This window comes from Cylas formicarius, unplaced genomic scaffold (assembly GCF_029955315.1).
Source record: "Cylas formicarius isolate icCylForm1 unplaced genomic scaffold, icCylForm1.1 PGA_scaffold_10__41_contigs__length_53128322, whole genome shotgun sequence".
Lineage (NCBI taxonomy): Eukaryota > Metazoa > Arthropoda > Insecta > Coleoptera > Brentidae > Cylas > Cylas formicarius.
This window is the reverse complement of record NW_026844214.1, coordinates 26,699,689-26,720,839: the sequence shown is the minus strand read 5'-3', so window position 1 is coordinate 26,720,839 and position 21,151 is coordinate 26,699,689. Positions and strand designations below refer to the sequence as shown.

Below are 21,151 nucleotides of genomic sequence, written 5' to 3'. Positions count from 1 at the left end.
AGCCCATGTTTTACTGATATTGAGACCTTCTTCTTTTCTATTGAAATTATTCTGATGTTTTTGAATTTCAATAGCTTCTCTGAAAAGACGTGGATAAAAATGTGGTGTTTTGTCCAGTACATGCGTGTCTTTGAACATGATACGATGGTCACCTTTGTAAAAAGCATGTTCTGCCCCTGCTGATTTTTCCGTGTGTCCAAGCCGGCAGTTCCTTTTATGTTCCTTTAGCCTAGTTTCAATGCTTCTCTTTGTGGTACCTATATATACCGAGCCACAGGAACACGGAATGCGGTATATCCCTGGTGAAGAAAAGGCGTCCCTTGTATCCTTGGCAGACCTGAGGCTTTGTCTGATTGTAGTCGTTGGTTTAAAGATGACCCGAACGTTGTGTCGTTCTAAATGTTTACCGATCCTGTCTGTGACATTCTTAATAAAAGGAAATGATACATTCCCTTGAGGTTCCTTTGTCGTATCTCTTGTCTTAGATCTTCTATTTTTCATAGCTTTTTGTATTTCAGAGGTGGTATATCCGTTATTTTTCAGGGAATCGGTCAAGTGATTAATCTCTTCACGTAGGTACTTGGGTTCGCTAATCCGATTAGCCCTTGTCATTGGTTCATTTCATTCCGCAAGGCGAATTCGATTTGTTTTGGTACGGTCGGTCGATCGGTCGTCTTGTATCTAAGTGGTTGGCATCTCACTTCAGACTCGTGTTGTGTCAATCGTTCATTTTACAAGGACCGAATCAATCAGTGACCGATTTCGAAAACGACCGAATCATTTCAATCAATCGTTCATTTCAATACTTTTTGTTGCCAACATAAGCGGCATAATCCGAACAGTCCGAACGACCGATTCAGATTCATTTGAATTTGAATTATTGTCGTGTCTATATGTTCTGTTTGCTGTCTTAGTTAGAATAATATTTAGCAGTTCTGCTTTTTATTGCATCATGATTTTATCAAAATAGGTGCTATGTATTGGGTTGTACCAGTAATACATTAATTTGTTTAAATTCAATACCTGTGTGGAAATAGATATTTCATTCAATATTCAATTCAACACATACGCAAATCTACCAATCATTGACACATTGATACTATAGAATAATTATAACAATATTCCCATTTCATTTCCGTGGCCAGTCTCAGTCTCAGCATTTAAATCTTAAATCGTTTAAATGAATCGTATTCCGCAAGGCGAATTCGATTTGTTTTGGTACAGTCGGTCGATCGCTCGTCCTCTATTTGGTCATTGAATCAACAACGTGACTGAATCAATCGCGATCAACACAACTCTATTTATAAAGTCATATGGCGAGATATTTTCGGAATGTCCCGGAGAAATCTCCTCGTATTATCATGAAATTGAAATCTTAGACGAAAGTCGGTTTATTATTCCGTCGTATCCAATTCCATTTATTTATCGAGCAGCAGTAGATGAACAAATTCGGGAAATGTGTGAATGGGGGGTAATTAAAAAAGCAAAAACCGAATATATATCCCCTTTGGTGGTAATGAAAAAGAAAGAAATTGCGGACTTATAAATTATAAGTGGCGTTTTTGCGATCATTTATCAGATTTAACAGTCCCACAAGTTGCTAAAAAATGCAAATAAAGGACGCGTCTATTCAATGCACAATTGTTTTTCATTCAGACATGTAAAAACTTTATATTGATTGTGATAGCTCGGATTTCGCTATAGGACGGTGCCTGTTCCGATATTCGAAAAAAAGCCACAGAGAAGTTATTGTTATTGCTTACACTAGTTCCACACTTAAAGGCATCCAACTGCGTTATACGGTAACCGAGAAAGAAATGCTATCGTTAGTCCATTGCTTGCATCAATGGCAAATTTGAATATTAAGACGTGCTTTGGTGGTACTTAGTAACTACAAAGCAATGAGTTTTCTGGGCGGTTGTCTAGATGAATTTTATATATAGAGCCAGGAATTCGATTAAATTAAACATTGTCCGAGAAAAGAGAATATTGTCGCTGACACTCTTTCTCGGTTTTCTGCTAGCAAAAATTGATACTTAAAATCGGAACACCCTACCGATGTAAAAATACTGTTGCTCGGGGTATAGGTTTAAGGTTACGATGAAATTTTAAAAAATATGAGGAAGAGGCAATTAGCGGATCATTGGATTGGTGAAAGGTTGCGGTTTTCGGAGGCACAGATAAAGGAAGCGAAAATATACTTAGATAAGGAAATTCGTGTGTTTGTAGTAAATGACGAGCTACTTTTTAAAAAGGGCCACAGTTCAAATCAATATAAAATTTCATTGGTCAGCGCGAAGTTTGGCATATCGTTGCCGCTTGTAGCATTTGTCAAAAAGCAAAATGCTCGCGGACTTCACGAGGTCTACTTCATTCCGTTGTTTCGTGGAGTGGGGCCACATATATCCTTGTATTTGTTGACAGCTTTGCCAGGTACATAAAACTATACGCTCCTAAGAAACCGACAACTCGCGCGATATGTAATCGTTTAATTAATGATTATATACTGGACGTCCAAAAACCACAATCTATAAGAAGCGACAACGGCACACAGTTTGTTAGTAAGATTTGGCAAACTACTTTGCAGAATTTCAGTATTCGATATAAATATATTTCGGAATATTTCTCGGAAGGAAATAATACTGAACGACATAATAAAGAAGTTGGACGCATTTTGCGTTCGTATTGCTGACGTAAAATATGAAATGGGATAACATATACTCTCTCTTGTCGAAATTTGTATGAATCGATCTGTTGTCGAAACTACAGCCCGACATATCCTCTATATAAATTTATAAATTACCCGGACGAAATATGTCAGAAAGCACATTTGAACGAGTCTGGGTGCTAGTACATGAGCGACTTCCCAAAAGGGTCTAAAAAAGTGCTTTAAAAATTAATACCGGATTGGGCAGAAGGTGTAAATTAAATCGAGGGTGTTTTTATAATATCCCGACAGGTAGGAAAAAAATTCCCATGTAATCAATATCAAGGTATATCGTGAACTTCCTAAAGGACAGGATGTTTAGGATAAGACAGCGTTTTATATACTGATTTTTTTTAGTACAAAAAAATTTGGTTTGTTTTCGGAAGTAAGTGATATTGCGTTTTTGTACTATTGATGTCATTGAAAACCATCTCAATTTGTACTTAACCCGAATCCCTTTGTAGTAAATTCAAGTAGGAGGGTTATGTGAAGGTTTACAAATTGGTTGCAGTGTACTGTGCAGTAGTAATGTGCGGAGCGCCCTCTATTGCTAATTGGTGGAGACGAAGTCGGCGTAGCCTTTTTGGGAGACGAACCGGGTTGACGTTCTATTTTATTAATTTGTTTGATTTTGACCGGCTGGACGAGAGGGGTAGTGTTGTAGAGGTAGTACCTTTTACCAAGAACGGTCGCAACTAACGGCCTTGCCGGAAGTTGGTTGGCGGTAACTGGTCCTCACAAGACTCCCAATTCTCACTTGCTGGCTCCTCGCGCCACACCTCGGGCAACTGCATCGACCTGCAGGCTAAATCAAGTGAGGATAGTCACATATGACGAACCTAATACCGAATGATTACCGGTATAAGGAATCCCCTCTTGCTAGCCAACAGCTTCGGGTGGAGGAGCTGACAAGAGCAAGGACACCTACTTGTCCTAGGAAGAAGAAACCCTTCCTAAAGGCGTATGAAACTACATAAAAGTTCAATGGCATGGAGATGCAGAAGGCAATGGGAAACCACTGCATTAAAGATTCATATGAATATCCCTAGTAAAATCATCATGAGGAAGAAGAAATCCACAGTTAATGATTTGCCATGCGACCCGGCTAGCGACCGGCGCTTGGGGATTTCCGGCTCCTTGAGTGTGAAATATGCGACCGGCCACATGCATGCGGGAGCCAGGCGGCAAGTGCAAACTACGCGACTGGCCGAAAACAACAGAATATTTAAAATCGCTAAATGGAACGTTAACACGCTCTACCAGGCTGGAAAGCTTCGGAATGCCGTGCTGGAGATGAATAGAATGGAAATTGACATACTGGGAATGAGTGAAGTTCGATGGACTGGTAATGGACAACACACAATGGATGATACAACTCTGTTCTACTCAGGAAGTGAGCAATACCATGTCCACGAAGTCGGAATACTTATTAAGAAGAACTTAACACAATTTGTTAAGAATGTCCTCCCATACTACAGATCAGTGGTCGCCCATTCAACATTAATATTATACAGACATATGCTCCAACAGCAGACAAACCAGCAGCGGAAAGAAAAAGGAAAGAATGGATGACCGATGATATCCTGTGCTTAATGGAACAAAGACGGCAAAATAAAAATAATAAAGCCAGATACAAACAACTACAGCGAGAAATTAGAACAAAGATCAGAGAAGCAAAAAATATCTGGGCAAACCAAAAATGTCAGGAAATTGAAGACCTGGAGAAGAGAAATGATAGCTTTCATCTACATAAAAAAATCAAGGAGTTTACCAACACTGGAACTAAACGAAATCAAACGGTACTAGTAAATGAGTCAAACAAAATTATAGTAGATCAGCAAGAACAACTTGAAGTATGGTGCAAATACATTAAAAAAGTTTTCGATGACAACCGCACAGACAGGCATGATGCGGAGGAACTGGAGGGCCAACCAAAACCAAAAACGGAAAAGCTACTGGTCCAGATGATCTCCACGTAGAATTGATAAAACTTCTTGATGATGAACATCTTACATTATTGCTCAGAATCTTCAACAAAATATACGAGACAGGTAATATTCCCGAAGAATGGCTTGTTTCGACTTTTATCACCCTACCCAAGAAGGCAAATGCAAAGCGATTTAATGAATACCGCCTTATAAGTCTTATGTGTCACGTGTTAAAGCTATTTTTGAGAATCATACACACCTGAATATGGAGAAGATTGGATGCTAACATTGGCGAAACTCAGTTTGGATTTAGGAACGGCTTCGGGACACGTGAGGCCCTTTTTGCAGTACAAGTCTTAACACAGAAATGTCTAGATCAACAGACAACCGTAATAGCTTGCTTCATAGATTACGAAAAAGCTTTTGACACTGTGAAACATGATATCCTAATTAACTTATTAATCAAACTGGGACTCGATAGTAGAGACATCAATATAATTAAACAGCTGTATTGGAATAAAGTGGCACAGATAAAGAGTGATAACCATCTCTCGGATAAAATCAAAATTATGAAGGGTGTAAGACAGGGATGCGTTCTTGCCCCGCTTCTGTTTAACATATATTCAGAGGCAATTTTCCAGGAGGCTCTGGAAGACATCGAAATTGGAATTAAAATTAATGGGAAAATCCTAAACAATATTCGGTATGCAGATGACACTGTAATACTAGCCCACACCATTCAAGATATTCAACAGCTATTAAACAGAGTAAATACTATCAGTGAAAATTACGGACTTAAAATAAACTACAGTAAAACGTAATTCATGGTAATGTCTAAAACTGGTATTAACAATGTGTCACTGTCAATTAATAACCAACCCATAGAGAGAGTACACCGCTTTAAGTATTTGGGAAGCAGGCTAAATGACGAGTGGGACCCAGATGAAGAAATTAAGACAAGAATAGAGATAGCCAGGAGCACGTTTTTCAAATTAAAGTCGCTTCTCACAGTAATTATCTTAACCTGAAAACACGCTGGAGAATAACACAATGCTATGTTTTGACTACCCTACTTTATGGTGCAGAGAGCTTGACTTTGAAGGTCTCCAGCATGCGAAAGGTGGAAGCTTTTGAAATGTGGCTCTTTAGACGGATCCTTAAAATACAATGGACGGATCGTGTGACCAACGAAGATGTGCTAATACGGATGAACAGAGAACGAGAATTACTAACCTCTGTCAAGAGAAGGAAAGCCTATTTTGGCCACATTCTTAGAAATCTAAAATATGCCGTATTACAGCTGATCATGGACGGAAAGATAGATGGCAGGCGCGGCCTGGGTAGAAAAAGATTTTCATGGTTGAAAAACCTTCGAGATTGGTTCCATGTACGTGATGCCGTAAATCTAATACGCATGACTGAAGATCGCTAGAATGAAGCAGGCACTGGAAGAAGAAGAAGAAGGACGAGAGCCGTTGGTACAGTATGTGTATTTGTTTTTCGACCCTTCTGAAACCGGTGTGCTTCGGTAGAAACACACACCACATACACAGCTGTTCTGTATAAAACTTTAGAAATGATGTAATAAATTTAGTGCTAATGTAATTGTAAATGCAAATTTTGCAGCATGGCAAGACTAATGTTTTCATATACAACTGAAATTTTGAAAAATCGCAACACTCTATTGCTGCGAATTAATACAAACTGTAGTCCCATTGTTTTGCTCTAAGCTCAAAATTGGGTTTATTGAATCATTTTCGATAACGCTTATTATAAAACTGATACAAAAAAGAGTTAGAAAATTAAAAATAATAATAAATAATAGGGGAAGAAGAAAAGTCGACCGACTTTGTTTAGGTGGTCTTTGTTAGTTGTTACTTGGGGTTTTGGAATCATAATTTGCCATCAATGGGTTCGTTTCATTCCTATTTGACTTTTTGACTAAAAGTTTAATTAAATTACATCATGTTTTCGTGTGTTCCAACGATTCCTGATCTTGACTGTTATTCTTTTATTAAAAAGAATTTCCGGTTTCGGGTGAAATGCAAAAATTGATATTCATGCAAGGAACTCTTTTTGGATATTCTTCTAAACCTCGCTTTAATTTTTTACTTTTCCAAAAGAAAAGAATTACAGTAATAATCTCAAAACTGTGTGTTGTATTACACGCGAGTGCCGACAGTTTACTGTCGTGAGGAAGTTAGAGCCCTGGGGGTACAAACAAATCCGATGTAAAATGACTTATAAAAATAGCATTAATACAGTATAACTGTTTATATTAAACGATCCATTTAACAAAACAAAACATCATAAACTATGATAAATTGGTTAAGGCTATCGCGGCCTGTTGATAATCTTGATTCGGGTTTAAAGGCCGTCGTCGGTTGGAATTACTTCCTAACGTTTCGCTAGCACGAGTGGCGAGCTTCTTCAGAGGTCCTTCCATCTCCGATGTTGGACTTAGACTGACGATTTCTCCTGCGCAGGTTGTATTTATGCCGATTGGTGGTGGGCGGGGCTTGTTCAGCTTCGGTTGGTCTCGGGATATCGATCGCTACTGTTCGGGCGTTCCTAAGGATCGGGTTCCAGATTTGGTTGAATCTAAGGGTCTCCTCCATTCTGTTGAAATTGTGTGGGTGTTTTTGGATCTCAATGGCTTCCCTGACTAGTCTGTTGTGATAGCCGTTGACCGATGCTAGTAACTTATAGCTCTCAAAGTGTATCCTGTGTTCCCCGCTGCCCAGTGCGTGTTCAGCTACTGCAGACTTCTCTGTCTGTCCTAGCCTGCAGCTTGCTTTATGCTCTTTAAGTGTCGTTCCCATTGATCTCTTGGTAGTTCCGATGTAGACCTTTCCGCATGAACACGGAATGCGGTGGACTCCTGCAGCTGAAAGTGAGTCCCTCTTGTCCTTCGCTGACCTGATGGTCTGCTGGATCTTCTTTGTAGGCTTAAAGATTGTTTTGATGTCGTGTCTTTTCAATACTCTGCCAATCCTGTCGGTGACACTCGGAATATACGGCAGATATGCGTGGGAGGTGGAGGGTCGTTGTTCGGTATCCCGTGATCTTGATGATCTTGAGTTCATTGATCTCTCGATCTCCCTCTTGCTGTAGCCATCTGCCTCGAATGCAGTTTTCAGGTGTTCAAGTTCCATCTGGAGATTCTCCGGATCACAAATCCTTCGGGCTCGTTCTGTCAGGGTTCTGATAACCCCATACTTTTGACTTGGGTGATGGTTGGATAGAGCATGCAGGTACCTGTCCGTATGGGTTGATTTTCTGTAAACTGTGTGGCCCAGCTTGTTACCTCGCTTCCTCACTAGTACGTCCAAGAATGCAAGTTGTTGGTCATTTTCAGTCTCCATAGTAAACTGGATGCTGGGATGCTGACTGTTGAGATGCTGCAGAAAGTTGTTGAATACCATGTTTCCAAATCACGAAGGTGTCATCCACGTCGTAGCCTTGCGAAGACGGACGAGGAACTTCTTGGCCTGCACTTGACACTGGGCAACAAGATCGACTGGTCGTAGCATTGCGAAGACGGACGAGGAACTTCTTGGCCTGCACTGGACACTGGGCAACAAGATCGAACAACAGAATTGGGACAGAATGGATGCAATCTCACATCCCAACATGAGGAACGAACTGGACCGCACAAAGGAGCAACAGATAAGGAAGTACGAGAAGTTTGCGAAAAAACAAGCGCCCAAAACAGCAAGCCTAGACAGTGAGCAACTCGTGGTCAATATGACGGACAGAGTACTCACGGAGGTCGAGAGAACAGTGCTAACCAAAGGAGGGAACTTCGCAATCACTCCCCGTCACATTCCGATTGAAGAGATCATCTCCAGCACGGAAGCAGCCATCAAGAACCTACCGGACCAAGATGCCGAAGAGATACGAATCGAGACAGCCAACATCCTCAGGAAGGCAAAACCACCCAAGACTAACCTGACGAGAAGTGAGGGACTGGCACTGCGTAGTCTGAACACGGATGAGGGTATCATCATACTCCCAGCGGACAAAGGAAACGCAACCGTTCTTCTGAAGACCGAGGACTACGAAAGGAAGATTGAGGAACTCTTGGACCCGGGAAGCTACAAACCCCTGAAAAAGGATCCGACGCAAGCTAGACTACGTCTTACCAACCGGCTCATCAAGTCATCATCACTGTCAGAAGAAATCAAGAAGCGCATTGTGAGGACGGAGACTGTTCCACCAAGGCTCTATGGACTACCTAAGATATACAAAGTAGATGTCCCGTTAAGACCAATAGTTAGCGCACCCGGATCACCAACGTATTTCTTGGCTAAACACTTGGCATCGCTGCTCCAACCACACGTATGACACGGCACCAGTTATATCAGGGACTCCACCGACTTCGTGCGCAAGATTCAAGATATCAATATTGAACAAAACGACATCCTTGTGAGCTTCGACGTCGTCTCACTGTTTACCAAAGTACCTCTGAAGAGTTGCTTGGACCTGGTGAACAGGATATTTCCTGTCGATATTTGCAAACTTTTTGAAGTCTGTCTGACCGGTAGCTATTTCATGTGGAAGGGAAACTTCTACGAACAGGTGGACGGAGTGGCAATGGGAAGCCCATTAAGTCCAGTTATAGCCAACTTATTTATGGAACACTTTGAGGAAAAAGCGATCGAGACCTCAGAGTACCAGCCAGCAACGTGGTTCCGGTACGTGGATGACACCTTCGTGATTTGGAAACAATCTTTAAGCCTACAAAGAGGATCCAGCAGACCATCAGGTCAGCGAAGGACAAGAGGGACTCACTTTCAGCTGCAGGAGTCTACCGCATTCCGTGTTCATGCGGAAAGGTCTACATCGGAACTACCAAGAGATCAATGGGAACGAGACTTAAGGAGCACAAAGCATGCTGCAGGCTAGGACAGACAGAGAAGTCTGCAGTAGCTGAACGCAGCGGGGAACACAGGATACACTTTGAGAGCTGTAAGTTACTAGCATCGGTCAACGGCTATCACAACAGACTAGTCAGGGAAGCCATTGAGACACAAAAACACCCACACAATTTCAACAGAAAGGAGGAGACCCTTGGACTCAACCAAATCTGGAACCCGATCCTTAGGAACGCCCGAACAGTACCGATCGATATCCCGAGACCAACCGAAGCGGAACAAGCCCCGCCCACCACCAATCGGGATAAATACAACCTGCGCAGGAGAAACCGTCAGTCTACGTCCAACATCGGAGATGGAAGGACCTCTGTGCCACTCGTGCTAGCGAAACGTTAGGAAGTAATTCCAACCGACGACGGCCTTTAAACCCGAATCAAGATAATAGATTATAAACTATGCACCTAGTTCTCAAATGTAACTAACACTTCCTGCAATGCCCTCATATTATACAATTTTTTAAAACATTTTTTTAATTTTATTTAATTTTAGCAGATTACAGAGAATGTTATGGTCAAATCACAAGGTTTCAAAAAACCTTTAGTTCCGGGATATGTGAAATCTTATTATGGTTACTTTTAAAAATTACAGTCACACAGTGTGTGTTTCAATTAAGTTTTGGTACATATATATGTTTTTTAAATAATTTGAGTTATGTCAAAATGTAATCCAATATTAGTTTCTCAACTATATAAAATGTGTTTAAATTAGGTCAGCGAAAGTCACAGTATATTGTAACGAGAAATCATATTATATATTCGAAAATCTTCCCATGATTAACTTACAAGGGAATATAATTTTCAATTACCTATCGGATGGCATACCAATATAATTTTTATGGTTGAAAAATGCCATCAAACAAAAGCCGATTTTTCCATTTCATGTTATCTTTAAAGTTAGTTTTGTCCGGATCAAAAATAAAATTTAAAATTCCGTTTTTTTTTTAAATATTAATATCAATGTCAAGTCCTAGTAAAGCATTAGTTATCAATCACTATATCTTCAAATTCACAGATCTTTCCGTAAACAGACTTTACGACGAAACCAGACCAACTTGATTATCCCAATAAATTATCTGTCAACAATAATTTTAAAAAAGTCATAGGACACCCTCAACCACTCGATAAATAACTAAAAAGTACATTTCCGGCTAAGTTAAAGTTGAAGTTAAGAAAGTTAAATTATGTTTATTATATGACAATAAATTTTGTTCTTATGGTTTAAGAAATTAAAATTAGTTTAAATAACCTTAACACTTATTTTACTTGTTTTTGTCGTAGAATTCGAAAATGCTTAACATAAAGTGGATTTAATATCAAAAAGAGGACTATGATATTTTTAACACTCTCGGGACAACCTGTATATTATGAAAATATTTTTGTTTAAATTCCAGTTAAAGTTAAACTTTTTGAAAACCTTTTTCTTCTTCCACGATGTTCCAACGCGTGAATAGATCTTTACGTAGTATTTCCTAAATGACAGCAAAAAGATCGTCATTGCGGCATATCGATCACGAGTCTATGCAGTAATAATCACACATTATCGGTTGAAATTTTACACGGGAACAATTAGTCCTCGCAACTCCGAGCTCCAACATACGCCATCTGGTTCCGATTGGGGAATTATCGCTTGACGTGTACTTTTTGTGAATCAATGCTTCTCGAATGAAGGCGTAAAAGAATGATATCGAGACGAACGACATTAAAATTGCAACAAATTGCGGCGAGCCAAAATCGTACGACCAAATAATTTCGTCTTTGATATATCTCCCTACAGGGCCTAATGTCAAGAAGTGGGCGAAGACAAATGAAAGTAACAACTCGTATGGCAGAAAAATGATATTTTGATATGGTGCTTCTCGAATAAAATTCAGCTTGAGGCGAATGATTATTTGCTTGGTTGTCTTTTCCTAGTTATATTTTATAATAATAATAAGACATTCATTATTCCATTTAGCGATTTTGCAAAATTATATATTCAAAACATTTCATAGAATATTATACAAGTGCGGTAAACGGCATTTGAGTCACGAACGGAGCGTAGCGAAGCGTAGCGGAGCGAGTGTTTAATAAATGATGGTTCAGTATATATTTCGAACACCCACACAAGAAATAAGGGTAAACGAGGGAGCGAAGCAACATACAGACCCAAATGCATCTTGAGGAATTTCTTTAATAGCCTTATGGTATGTGACATCTGGATAAAAAGTCTGAGAAAACGAAATCGCGCATTTCGTCTTTAGGGTAAATCGGCAATCACCCATGAATCGGGGTTTTTGGCATACAAAGAAACAACACACATATCTTGAGAAATTCCAGAAGAGGGGATGGATTTCGTTTTCTTGCACTTTTTCTGCAGATGTCGCATACCTTACGCCTACTAAATAAGTCCTCTAGAATTTTTTAAGATGCAAGATGTGTTGTTTCTTTGTATACCAGAAACCTCCGATTCGTGGGATTTACCGTAGATACCAACTGCATTATTTCGTTTTCTCACACTTTTTCTACAGATATTGCATACCTTACGCCTATTAAATAAATTCCTGGAGGTTTGAAATACTTGAAATATTTGAAAAATAAGGACGGTTGGCAAGTATCATTTCATTTTCAAACGCTCAGTGTTATGCTGTTTGTCATTTTTGGGGTGTCGATTACAGAGAGACACATTTTCGTGTTTCCGAATGCCTTTACTTTTTTTGGAGATTTTTGACATGAACATAACATGAACGGGTAAGTAACTAATTAGATATTTATTTGCAAAGCTGCGAGTGATTTATCCTTAGTCTTTTAATTTGTATTCGATTTCGAATAATTCACGGTTAAGTTTCACAATACTTTTTGGTCCCGGTGCCGGAGTTTATCTCGTTTATCTTTTTATACCAATTTTGGCGTTTACCTAATTTTTGTAACAAAAAGTATAGCAAAATGTGACCTAAAAACTGTGACACTAGGAGAGAGTACGCGTTATTTGGAGGTCAATTTTTATAAAATTTGTAGGTCAGTGTGCGAGAAATAATGGTTCTCCTTTTTTCTCCTCATTCCTTTGTAACTCCGTTTTGAAAAATTATTTTAGAAAAAATACAGTAACCGAAAAAATGGATAGATTTGGAAGCAATACACAGTCATGTGCATAAAATATAGATTACAATATAATAAATCCTATAATAGGTATATAGGCGCCATCGTAGGCAACAGTTTAAATACAGGAAGGTACTTTTTTTTATCATAATTTCAGATTTTCGGTAGCAAGATAGCCCTATCCTTATTTGTGACGAGCTAATTTTGATTAATTATTTAACCATTTTTTAAAAATCAGCAGGGAGAAATTAAAAATGCCATCGAAATTTATCATTGAAGGTTTTTTGAATTAATGCCCAAAAGAAAAGCAGCAGCGAACAACCTACAACTGATTTGTATTTAGGTTCAACAGTACCTGCAAGCAAAAATGAACGTCTGGTTAATGGATACAGACCATAATCCTCTCAATCTTATAAGAATCGAAAAAGTTTGAATCAAATCTAACATTTTCTTTTGTTTTTTAAGGTAGTAACTAAGGGAAAAGTTCTCGTAATATATTTATCAATTGTGGAAATGCCCCTTAGATAAACAAAATATAAATTAAATTACTGAGAATTACGGCTTTGTTGAATTCGTTATTTACTATGTCCGAGCCTACGACAGTAATGGAGGGTGGCTTAAATTTAACCTGTTTGGTATGGCGTTTATGTTAAGGGTTTGTTTCTGTTATCTACATTTGTTTTTTTTGTAATGTAATATCACCAACGAGTTTAAGTTTTGTGGTCATAAATAAAAAAAGGTGGAAAAGCATAGGTAAGAGCTTTTGAAATTGCGGCTTTAATAAGTAATGGCGAAGCTTTTGACTTAGTATTATGTATATACTTGCTAAGGTATCCCATCCTTGAGTGTTTTAAAAACAGTTTTTCAAATTTAAAATAAAATGAAAAACTGGCCATCGAGGGAAGAGAGCAAAGGGGGTGAGGTCGGAGATCCAAGTCTTGTTTTACATTGTTTTGTTTTTTTGACAGATCGATCGTCAAGTATAATCCGAGAAGAAAAGCGACGGGTGTGCTGTTTGCTGATAATCCGACCATGCTTCCTGTACAAATGCCTAGCGCCAAGACCTGAAAGTTTTCTAAACTGCGTGCATGGGAGGCTGCGTTGGATAAATTTTGAAAATGTCTAAAGATTTAACAATTTTGGAACTCGAAACGGCAGAACTATTAAAAAAACGGTACTTAATTGTTGGTAAAAGTAATAGATATATTTGTTTTACGTTAAATATTTGACGTCGAGGTGATTCGTCAAGCAGAATCCTAAAAGAGAAGCAGCGATGGGTTTTGTTAAGATTGTTACGTTTGCTGCTAATTCGACCCTGCTTAGTGTACAATTGAATTGCAGATCGGGAAACCAAAAAGGTTTTGAAACTGCATGCGTCGAAGGCTGCGTTGAATAAATATCTAATTTGTGGACTCTTTGAAGGTTTGCACCATTTTGGAAGTTTGTAACCTAGGCCTTTCAAAGCGAACACACTGTTGAACTTGAAAAAAGGCGTTTTTTTTTTATAGGTATATAGTTGTTAGATAATAGATTTTTTTTAAGTAAAATATTTGACAGATCATGGTAATTTGTGAAACAACATCTCAGAATTGAATTGGCAAAGTGTGTTTGCTGACAATCCATCCCTGCTCGAGTCGAAAGAATATTTTATTCGTCGAACCTCTAAAGGCTAACGATTAGGATCATTTTGGAAGATATATAGCCCTCGCTTTTCGAAGCCAACATAGGTTCAACTTACTAAAGGCGGAATTATTTTAGAAAACGTATATTGTGACTTTTCTCTTCCCATCAATTGAAGAATGGACAGAGGGCAGAGTTGGCTCCTGGGATGGACTAGTCTGGTACACGGACGGGTCCAGAATGGGAGATTTAACCGGAGCTGGAGCGGGTTGCGGGACCAGGGGATCAAGCTTCCCGATCCCTCTGGGTCAGTACTGCACCGTGTTTCAGACGGAAATTTTCGCTATATTGATGGCGGCCAGAGAGGTGCTTCGGCTCAACCACGGAAGCAGGAGAGTTTTCTTCTGCTCTGATAGTACGGCTGCACTTATGGCACTAAAGTCAGTGCGCACGTGCAAAGGGGTACTGTAAATGTAAATTTCTCATATTACTTGATACGTTAAGTACCAGAATTGCGTTGCCTTTTTATAGGAAGTTTAGAGCGGTGCGATGAACTATTAACTTCCATATATAAAACAGATCAGTCGACGGGGACACGAAATATGCAAAGTTTAAGCAGTGGTCGTGGTCACATTGCATCCAACACCGCATATATCGCGAACCGTTCTAGTAAAATTTTGAAAACATATATTTATGGAAATATAGAACCTCTTTTTTCAGGGTACTGCAGTATATTTTTAAGTTGGCATGTGGTTAAAGAAGACGTAGATGATTGATATATTTCTACTACTACAATGTTTCTATTGAAAAGTCCTCCCTTGATTGGATTGTAATTTCCTATTTAAAGGCTTACTGACTAAATGAGAGAACTTCGAGGTAACCTCTTACGGAATGCTATGGCAATATGTTTAGGAAAATATTGATGCAGTACCTTATCTTCCACATTATTCCACTTATCACCTACTTTTTTGTAACAATAGTACCGAACTAGTAGGTGGTTGTTGAATCTCGAATATCGCCTCCTGGAAGGTGTCTGTTTTGAACATCATATTTAAAATGGGAGTTCAGTGACTCTCATTGCTTCGACTGGGTCGCTTTTTAGAGTGCGCGTAAATTATAGTCAGATACTCTGGCCAAATTCAGAATTAGATAATCGATGTGTCACTGCATTAAAAATAATAATAAAATTTATTGTAGGCACCTTTTATGTACACCATCCGCTAGAGTGGGTAGAGTCTCGAAAATTTCCATTTTTAGTGCCAAATTGGTTACACCAACTGTTTAATTTTTTTTATAATTTTATGATGAAAGGGGACGATATTCGTCTGATGTCTGCTAGACAGGGAAAGGGTGATGCGCTTAAGTGTGGTTCAGAGAGGCTATTTTGTTGTAAAAGTTTTCTTTTAAACGGAGTGCAGGTTAAAATAGCGTCTGCTAGGGGGTTAGCAGAGAGAATATTGCAGTATTTAGCATGAACGTTTCAGATTTCATTGAGCTTTGTTGAGATGCCACAGAAAGACCCTTTCATGTAGTAGTAGCAGCAGCAGTATTCGACTATTTAGTTGAGATAATTAGTCGAATACTTCAAAGTATCTTAAAATAGAAGAATGTGCCAATATTTTGCGGAGTTATTGCACGATAGATAGCTCGATCAATTTAAAAAATGTATATGTTTCTAATGTCCTACTTCCCGTTTCTTAATTGAAAATTTTAACCTCGTGTTTGTTTTGAAAATATTGTTGGGGTACAAGCCAGGTTCTTGTTCCGAAAAATAAATCGATCACTTTTCGTGTTTTCTTCCCATATCGCTAGCGCATAAAAATATAAATTGCGGGTAGAGGGCCACGAGGGTAACATTCGCAGTAATAAATGTTTTGAAATAATTTTTTTGTCAAAACCCACTAGGTGTGGGTACCTTAATGTAGAAAATATTATTCCAAGAGGAACGCTGGTTTACATTCCAACCACTAGGGGTGCTGACTGTCATTCGAACAATGTCTCCACCGTCAAGTCTCCTTGGGCCGTCATTGCTTTTCTTACGGGGAAAATATCTGGACTCTGATTGGCTACTAACTAAACTTTAATTTATTGCAGTTTAAATTAAGAATCCACAAAAAAAATACATATTTCCTAAAATCCTGAATAATTGTATCAAAATGATCATAATAAAGTCGATTATTTTTGGGTTTCAGATTCAATGTCATCTCCATGTTTCGTAAATATTAAGATTAATTATTATATTACATTTTAAATTATTTTTTTAATAATTGTATTTTAACTAATCTGCTTGATTTTAGGTACATTGGAAATATGGTTTTAGGCTGTTTGGGGACACTATATTATATAAATTTGTAAATAAATGAATGTAAGCGATAGCTTTGTATTATATATATAAATTATTAGAAAGAAGAAAACAAATACGTCATAATGTGAAATTGCTTAACTAAAACTGTTAATAAAATATATTTCAATTAGTATAAGCTTGAGCTAAGCTTTCGCGTCTATAAACAAATAAATAACTATATAACTCTGTGATAATTGATCCAAATTCATAACTTGTAGTTATATTTTAGTTCACATGGCAACCAAGTTGGAAAAAAACAGTAAGAGCAAGTTGCAGATGAAAATAACACTGGGGTCTGATTGGCTACGCCGCCATTGAGGACACCATCGCTAAGGGAGGGGGGAGTATATTTGAGGAGGGGGATTGATTAAACCCACAATGGTGCTTGCTTGTTTATCCATTAGGTGGAGTTTCGAGAGATCAAGGGTAAAGTGGGCGGGGTCTACAGGCCATGTGGAAGGGGTTAGCGGGTCGTGGGGAAGGAGGGCACTCCCCAAAAGGTAGAGGAGTGAGGCAGTCCTACGTTATAATTTTACACTACAGTGTAGGTAGGATAATCTTTAAGTGGGGCAGCAAAATATATTTTTTAAACTTCAATTTACTGCGGTCTGAAATTACGAACCCATGAAAAAATATATATTTCCTAAAATCCTTAATAATAAAAATAAATTTTTGGGTTTCAGTTCAATGTCATCTCCATGTTTCGTAAATATTAAGATTAATTATTATATTATATTTAAAATTATTTTTTTAAAATTGTATTTTAACTAATCAGTTTAGTTTTAGGTACATTGGAAATATGGTTTTAGACTGTTTGGGAACACTATATTGTATAAATTGGTAAATAAATTAATTTAAGCAATAGCTTTGTATTATACATATAAATTATTACAAAGAAGAAAACAAATACGTCATAATGTGAAATTGCTTAACTAAAGCTGTTAATAAAATATATTTTAATTAGTATAAGCTTGAGCTAAGTTTTCGCGTCTATAAATAAATAAATAACTATATAATTCTGTGATAACTGCTCCAAATTCATATTCAACAACCCTCAGTGCTAATTTCATCTGCAATAGAAAAAAATTGCTTTTACTGTTTTTTTCCAACTTGATTGCCATGTGAACTAAAATGTAACTACAAAATATTTTAACATTTTAAATCTATTTACCCGAGACGCAACATTATAAGGCAAACTGTTCTTATATATTTCTTTACAGTGCTTTGGAATAGTCTTCTTTTTCTTCTTTATTTACACATGAGGTAATTTGACCAGGTTACAACCATGTTTCAATTTTTTTACAAATAAGATTAACGATTCCTGTTGGTCACCGTTGACAAAAAATTTTTAAACCAACTAAAGTAAAAAAAAACACCGCTCTCCTCACGGGCCTCTGGCTCCAAAAATTAGGGAAAATACACTACACTATGTAAACCTTAAACACTAACACAACAACATTTTGAACGAAAAAATGATTGAAACACCGAAAGGAGTGGATTCCGAATTCCGAATAGACACAGAGTCCTTTGAAATATGCCTTATTTTTAAATTTACCCGAAAGCAAAGATCCTCGATGTTTGAAAGGTTCGCACAGTTTGATTCTAAGATGAAGAGAGAGAATAGGAAAGTGGTATTGTTTTTAGATAATGCAACATCTAAATGCATTCTAAAATTATGTGAAACTTATTTTTCTTAGACCAAACGCCACATCAGATGGCCAGACAACAGTTATACACTAGACAAAATTTAAAAAAACATTACTGTAGCCAACGCTTTAATATGGATTTGGACAGCATGGCGACATTTCCCACCGAGAGCAATAAATAAGTGCTTTTTAAAAGATGGATTTGAGTGCTACATAAATGATATAATTGGAATTGTTTGAAACAATTTTCATTAATTGACGTCAATGTAGCCACAGAGACTAACCCTCATCAACTGCATTGAAGAAGTTACAACAACTAAGTTCAAGTACTCCCGATTTGAAGGGTCTGACATTGCGGTGTCCAATATAGCACACCTGCCCGAAGCCTGTTCTAATTTGGGAGATTTAAAAATCTTTTTTTGTTAATTTGAACAATTGTGATATATCTAAACCGATAGTAAAATATTTCGATTATCGATATTCGATTTTAAAAAGCAACAAGTTTATTTTAAGGTAATGCATGCATAAAAGGTTCATGTTTGTTATTTATATATAAGTAATATTAGTTTGAGACATTGACATGAGAGACTGATAAGTACCTCCTATACCTCCCTTAAAAAGCAAAAATAAATAAAAAAAAATAATTTCTCGAAAACAACGAAAGATGAATATGTATAATATTAAACAATATTTACTAGCAAGAGCGAATTAAAATTTTATCGATCTCCAAACTAGAAAGTAATTATTTCGATACAATTATCTCGTATATTGTCTCCACTGTAATTTGGTCGAAGAAAAGTTTATCGCAAATGTTTTAAAATAACGCTTATGACGTGGCACAACAAAAAATTGAGCACCCTACGTAATCGTCAAGGTTGTTGTAATTACCATTAATTCAACATTATTAATTAATACTTATTTTATTTTATTTTAATTAGATATTACGCATTTCATTGCTTCTTATTATTATTATTATTATTATTATTATTATTATTAATTGGTTGTCGTTGAATACCGCAATAAATTAAATAGAATTATAAATTTACCTGTCGTCAAGTGAGAAAGTGCGAAGAGGCGTTTCACCCGGTCGACTAAATAAAACCAGCGCACAAAATTAGCCCAAAGTAATTAATTTAATTTAATTTAATTAATTTAATGTATAAAGTTCACGCAGCACTAACTAGCAAAACGCTTTTTGGCATTAAGGTGACACACTTATACACCGACGGGAAAAAATTTCGCGATGTATTCGCGCAGAAGTCAAAGCTCTGTTGCGTCCGCGACTTAGGAGGGATGACGGCCGAATAACTTTATAGTTTGACGTTATACCCCCCGGTGCCTTTTGCCTTAACCTTTTTGCGCAGGTTCAAGCAAAACTTTATGGCGAATGCATTTCTCATTGACGGTGGTCGTTCCTTTATAAATTTGATTGTTTTTTCCCAGTCGCGTTTTGAATCGTTTGCGCTCTGGCCTATTGTATTTCTCGACCTCTAATTTCGTTGGTCGTTTCAGATAAGCGCAAAGTATTACGAGTTAACCGGATCTTTTCGATAAAATCTTTATGCTTTGTTTTTTAACGCGACAGTTATAAAATGTAAATTTGCAATGACAACTTTGCTTTTTTTTTTAAATAAATGTTTATTTAACAAAATATATACAATATATCCACGGATTGAGAAGGCACCTAGAGTGAAAGATACCGGAAAAAGTCATTCTTAATAAAAGGTTTTGCTGGCTTTAATTTTTTTACATTTGTTTCTTGGCAAAAATTTCAAATTTCAAGTCCAGTAATCACCTATTTTATTTGATTGAACCTTTCATGATCGTGACGTAATTGTGAAAATAAGAAAAAAGTTGACTTGAGAACAAGCAAATACGAGAATTTCTCAATATTTACAGTATTTTACCGCCGCAACAATCGGTTTTAGATAAATTAGTTACTAGATCAGCTGCACCAGCAAATTGCTTTTCGGACCAACTTGACTGCTGTCAGAGTGCAAAAATATTTAACAAAGAACTAAAAGACCGTCAGTGAAACTGTTCCGTTGTCTGACTTCTGAATAGTATCTTGTAACAATGCCTCGCTACTGTTATCTGTGTTCTTACTGTCGTGTCGACTTTTATATTAATATTAGCATTTTGGAAAACCAATGTTTGTCATACTACGGTTGGATCTTTATCTATTTCATTCTGTTTTATTTTGTTTTATTTTGTTTTTTAGTATTTTGTTTATGTGAATTTTATTTTACATTTGGCGGTTGGCCCGTTGATAAATAAATAAGCAAATAAATAAATTATGCCTTTATTTACATTTTATCAAACATTACTATTACAAAATAATAAAAAAATAATAATAATAATAGCCACCTACATATGTTAAATGAAACATTGAATAAAATAAGTAATAGTAAAATACAGTCAAGTGAGAACAAAAGATAACTATATAACACAAACTTAAACGACTTGTACTTTTGCTTTAATCTGACAAGAGTCTTTTTAAACAAGGAAACCGGACTTTTTAATTTGGTCTGGTAGAGAGTTACTTAAGTAAAACGGGAAACGGTTTCATTTAAGCTCTGAAGTTCTAAACGTTAGCAAGTTCGACTCAACAAAAACCGACGGAGGAATCCAGAAGTTTTGTAAAAAGTAATAAAGACATCATTTTTCCCCGATATTTGCAGCGCGACCCAACATTTATATAACAAACTAGCACTTATTTTAACCGCCCTTATATGTCTGACCCAATGCAGAACAATACTGCATTCGTTGACTATGATTTCCCTGAATCTATTTTCAACAGTTTTCTTGTTCCTCTATATTTTATTTTTCAATGTGATGTTTACAGACACTGATAGATAATTGTATTAAGAAATAAAGGTAACAAAATTAAGAAAC

General features: G+C 37.1%; 1 protein-coding gene across 2 annotated transcripts in view; it reads right to left on the bottom strand.

The window, feature by feature from the left end:
• The window catches only part of LOC132699467 (orexin/Hypocretin receptor type 1-like), a 422,766-nt gene extending 403,380 nt beyond the window's left edge, over window positions 1-19,386 (bottom strand). Inside the window, exon 1 of one of the 2 annotated variants that reach the window (XM_060666195.1) lies at window positions 19,303-19,386. The gene's annotated coding sequence lies outside the window, so the exon portion shown is untranslated. The remainder of the gene's footprint in view (window positions 1-19,302) is intronic. The other variant, XM_060666204.1, reaches the window with a different exon arrangement.
• Between the last annotated feature and the right edge of the window lie 1,765 nt (window positions 19,387-21,151).